The 5,719-nt window shown below is 49.8% G+C and overlaps 1 pseudogene; it reads right to left on the reverse strand.

Moving 5' to 3' along the window:
* Positions 1-5,710, reverse strand: part of LOC103385552 (solute carrier family 12 member 5-like) — a 19,242-nt pseudogene extending 13,532 nt beyond the window's left edge.
* Positions 5,711-5,719: the final 9 nt, after the last annotated feature.

Here is a 5,719-nt window from a genome sequence, read left to right on the forward strand (position 1 = left end):
CGACCTTACCCGCGCCCCCCCGGCCCCCCCACCGTGTCTCACCAGCCAGGACGCCGCTCCTGACCCCTGGGATTCCCTGGATCTCCGTCACGTTGTTGTTGGTGAAGTAGTCGTCATAGGTGGCGTTGAGCGAGTCAGAATCACAGAAGGAGCGCCACAGTCTGGTGCCGACCGTCTCATTGGCTATTTCCATGACCTTTGCGCACACATCGTAGCTCTTAGAGACAAGGGTTCGATTCCCCAAAAGACACACGCTGTAGGTGGACACAGACGAGAACACTCACATATATATACACATATATGTACTGTAAACATATGTACAGTATGTGTGTGTGTGTACTGAGTGAGTCCAGCCCCCACTCACGGGAAGTCGGGGGGGTGGACGGCTGATTTGATGATGCCGACGTAGACGGACAGGATGGAGAGGACGACACAGGCCAGGAAGACCAGCGTCAGTCTGTTCACGTACTTGACCCCCACAAAGACCACCAGTGCCGTGAAGCCGAGGACGACGGTGCCGTACACACGCATGTTGTTGAGGAGGGCGGCCTCTGCCCCCCCCTCCTCCAGACCCTCCATCTTAAAGATGGCCGCCTGAGGAACGATGTAGATCTGGAGAGAAACAGAAAAACAAAGTCTGAAAACCTCAGAAACTCCTCTGGTAAATATTGGGGTCCCCAACCCCTGGTCCAGGGACCAGCACCGGACTGTAGGTCATAGGGACCGGGCGGCAGTGGGTCACAGTGAAAACTGTACTTCAGTAATTGACTTCATCAGCAGCAGAGTCTGAGACTAGGATCACACTGGGACTAGATCCCACTGCTCCAGAACAGGAAGTGAATATCTGACCAACAGGACGTTCACGTCTCCATTCTCAGTGGGATTAGAGTAATCAGATTACAGCAGACTGACCCACAAACAGACTGAAGAACCACAGGAACCACAGGAACCACAGGAACCTACCAGCAGAATTTCGATGCATCCAAGAATGTACATGGCTCCTGCAAACGTGGTTCCTAAGTAGAAGCAGATGCCAACAGCGCCACCAAACTCTGGGCCCAGGGAGCGCGAGATCATGTAGTAAGAACCTCCAGCTGTGAAGCAGAGACAGAGGAGTCACCTGTGTCACACACACACACACACACACACACACACACACACAGTCAACCCACCTGGTACAACTCCATTGGTGGCGATGGCGCTCATGGAGACGGCCGTGAGCATCGTCTGAAACAAAACACCAAGAATGGAACTGGGCCAAGGGTTGATGCCCCCCCTCAAATCCCCCCAATGGCATCTTTTTCATGTAAGATTTGGGGTGATTGTTGCCCCTCCCCCAGAAGCTGGTGCCCCCCCCCGGGGGCGTAGGCCTGTGTTTCATTTCCCATGAAGCTGCTCTGTGAAAATTGGTCGCATTTAAGTTTAATGAGGGAAAAACACGAGGAAACGTTGAATCTCAGTCCCTGTGGTTAATTCCTCTGACCCCCCTACGGGCCTCAGACCTCCCGTTGAAAACCTCTGCCCCAACTAGAACTGTAGTCAAGTGTATTTTGATAGTTTCCAGACACGGCACCTGCAACAACAACACATCAAATATGGTATGTAATATAATTATATACAGTATCAAACATTGGGGGCGTGGCCTGGAGAGAAGACCAGTGGCCCCCACCACTGTGGCCCCCACCACTGTGGCCCCCACTGATGAAGGGGCAGGACTCTGACCTGAGCGCTGCAGTAACAGTCGACAGAACGGTTAATGCAGTGGTCAGACATGAGCGTCTGGACCGAAGGTCCGTGAAGGCGTGGTCTGTCGTCTGCTGTTTGACTCACCGTGGAGCAACACATGAAGACGATGACGAAGGAGCCGAAGACTCCGCCGATCCCCACCATCCAGGTCATCCGCAGGAAGAGGATCACCCCGAAAATATTCTGGATACACGGCAGGTACACCCCCATGAGGGTCCCCAACTGTGGGGCCTGGAAAACACGGAGAGAAAAAAGGCGAGAGGAGTGAAGGACGTCTCTGAACGTCCACTGTATGCTGTCTCCACTCTGCCCCCAGTGGTAGTCCATCAGAAGACACGGTGTTCATCAAACCTGCGTTCATGGTTTTTCATTTCGAGAACATTCACTGAAATAATTACAACCTGTAGGTGGCAGCGATGCAGCTGTTAATATATGCACCTGCCTGGTGTGAAGCAGGTTGGGTTGACAAACCCCCCCAGATTTACCTTGACAGGTTTCTTGGAGGGACACGCCCCCCCTCGTGGTTCTCCGCCTCCTCGTGCTCCTTGCTGCCTGTTGGCAGGTTGGAGTAGTCGGCCAGGCTGCTGAGCAGAGCAGAGACCATCGGACTGGTGTCCATCTCCTCCTGCGGGACAGACACAGTCAGTGGTTGTTTGACACCAGTGCCCCCTGCTGGACACCAGGTTCACCACTCACCTCAAACAGAGCCATGTTCTTACTGTCATACTGCCGACTGTGGATGAACGGACAACTCTCTCTGACGTCGACTGGAACACAGACACAGATGGGGGGGGCAGCGGGGGGGGGGAGAGAGAGAGGTAGAGAGAGGTTAGACTCTAGTGTGGGAGAATAGCGAGGTTCTAATCAAACACAGTTCATTTCTATTTTCTTGGTATCGTTACAATAAAAACGAACCGCCGTCGTCCTCCAGCGACTAACAGGTTAAAGGTGAATCATGTTCCAGAAACATGGAGCCGACTGTCAGCGCCGGCCGTAGGCTGGTGGTGGAACAGGAAGTGACCACATGCAAAGGCGTAATATTAGATTTCCAGGAAAAGAGGCCTCCTGGCACCAACATCTGGTTAGACTTAGGGTTCTGTGTTCACATTCCAGCGGACGCTGGTGTCGAAGCCGTGAGACGTCCACGCGGTGACATCATCAAAGTGCTAACAGTACCAGGTACTGTTGGTTGAAGGTGTTGAACTACAGCGGTGCTCCTACTGTATCGTGTTGGAGGTTCTGGACGTGAAACGGTGAAATGTTTTTACAGCTGTCGGAGAAGTCTGTAAACGCCATAAAAACTGTCTTCGTGGGGTCAAAGGTCACAGACGGAAAAGCTGTTTCCTGTTTCATGGCTAATGTCCAGGAGCAGCAGCAGCGGAGACTGGACCACAGATGATCTGGAACCGTCACGTGACACGGCCGCTGATTCGTTTCTACTGCTCCTAAAAGATTACAACCAACGCCCCCCCACTGACCCCCCCACTGACCCCCCCATCACATCTGTCACTGACACCTGGTCAGCTCTAACTGACGATTGGAAATAATTCCATGAAGTCATTTGGTTAATTATAATCTGTCACCTTCACTGACGACGACCACGAACCAGAGACTACAGTCGATGGTACACTGACAGCTGTGACCATGTGACTGACTGGAACAACAGACCAGGGTTCACCTACAGCCCGTCTGTGGAGCAGCTGGGTTTGATGTGATTAAGATACTGAAGCGTTCTTTAAATTAAGAACTTAAGAAGAATTAAGAGAGAAAAGGCCAGAAGTCAGGCCTGTTAACTATTACTATTATTACTATTATTTATTCTTTTAAGCAGCAGGGGGCGCACTAGGAGACCACTAGATGACAGCTCTGTCTGCAGGTGTAACCACTTCAACATGTTCAGACGGTCCCTGGGGCGTCGTGCGTCTGTAATCTCAGACACCCAAATTAATATTTATATGTTTTGGGATTACCGACGCATGAAGGTCAAATATAAAGAATATATTTTCAGTTTCCTATCGGCGCTGATTCCTGACGACGACAGTTTTCAAGGAAGAAAGAATCTCCAACTGTAGTAAAATCACTGTCATATTTATGGTTAATAATTAATAATTAAACCATAATTATGGTTTCTTTTGGGCAAATTTTGTCAAATTATATTTGAAAAACAAACAAACACGAATAGCAGTAGACAAAAAAGAAAAAACACTGCCCTCTAGAGAGTCTGACTGAAGGCCTTGGTTGATTATTTCCCACAAAGCCGCAGGACAAAACCCCGTGTTCCAGACTCTAATCTCCACCGAGCTCCGGTTCTATGTGGAACAGACAGATGGGATTGTTCCGTCAAGATCAACAGACTGTAACGTTTGAAAAAGTACAATCTCCAAACAGTACGACTTAAAGTTAATCCCAGGCAAATGCTGCTCTTTCTCACACAACCGCAGCCTGGGCTGGACGCAGTCTGTGGGCCAGATGTCTCTGTCGCTCTGACGTCCAGTCCATTTCTACGACTGACTCTGGTTTTTATAACGACATGTCATCCTAAAAAAACATTTTCCTGAAACACTGGTGACAGGAAAACAAAAACATCCTCTGCACCAGTTGTTCAGCTAACTGGTTTTTAGCATGTAGCTTAGCCGAGAGCAGCTAACGCTGTCACCCGTCCTCTCTGCTAACTTTCCTTTGACTCAGTCTTTTTAACAAAGACATAAAGTCGAACAAATGGATAAACGACGACTGTTAAACTGAGAACAACAACAACACAAAGATATATTTCCCAACACAACACTGACTTGATGTGAATCCAGTGTTAGCCTCAGCTCTGACTTATGTCTTATATATATTTTAACTGTCAATATTGATCAGATGATCAGAGAATGACCAGGGATTGGTCAGAACTTCAAAGTCTCACGATTTCACTCTCACATCATCAACAACACATTTTCTAAACAGTTGGACATGTTGACGTGTTGAGACTGTAAGAGCGGAGCCTTCTGCATAAACTCAGGTTCGATTCTGACCTCGCACCCCCCCCCACCCCCATCCCATCTGCCGTCTCTCTGCACTACATCACTTTCAAAGCTAAATCTGTCTGGAGAGATTCTTTAAGATGAAGATGAAAGAGTCACAACAGAGTGAATGTCAGGTTATGGAAACAGTTTCAGACGTTTGTCTGAGACGTCAGGGTGAAGTGATCACACACACACACACACACACACACAGCTGTGAGTCAGGAACCGATTCTAGACAAACAGGAGTTTTCTGACAGTCAAACAACAAAAGGATCTGCACAAACACAGTGTTTAATCTAATCCGTCAGATTACACACACAACCACTTCATTCTGTCGCCAACAGAAATATAACATGAAAACTGAGACGTCAGTTCACACTCAGTTCACACTGAATTCACACTCACTGTGAGTGAGTCGACTCCACTCTGTGACCTCTGAGACTTTAAAACCTCCAAAGTTGGACTCTGGTCAAGACTCTAACTGAGGTGACGGAGGAGGTGACGGAGGAGGTGACGGAGGAGGTGACGGAGGAGGTGACGGAGGAGGTGACGGAGGAGGTGACGGAGGAGGTGACGGAGGAGGTGACGGAGGAGGTGACGGAGGAGGTGACGGAGGAGGTGACGCTCATGGTCTGCAGCTGTGATTTAATCAGACTTTTCAGTGACACATTCAAAGTTCTGTGTTGGAGTTCCCCTGGAACTCCGTCCCTGACAGAACAGTTCTGGTTCCCACACACACACACACACACACACACACACACACGTCTCAGCCTGTGGCAGGTGTTTTTGTCACTCACCCCCGACGTCGGCGTCTCCTTCTCCCTCCTGACGACCGGCCCTGTTGTTCAGCATCAGTGATGAGGACGTGGTGGCTGCTCCGGGTTCTGCCTGGACCGTATCGTCCTGACGACCAACTCTGCTCTGTCACTCACATGTAGCTTCTGTCTCTGTGACCCCCCCCCCCC

The sequence above is a fragment of the Cynoglossus semilaevis genome, chromosome 10, assembly GCF_000523025.1.
Source record: "Cynoglossus semilaevis isolate Cse_v1.0 chromosome 10, Cse_v1.0, whole genome shotgun sequence".
In the NCBI taxonomy this organism is placed as follows: Eukaryota; Metazoa; Chordata; class Actinopteri; order Pleuronectiformes; family Cynoglossidae; genus Cynoglossus; species Cynoglossus semilaevis.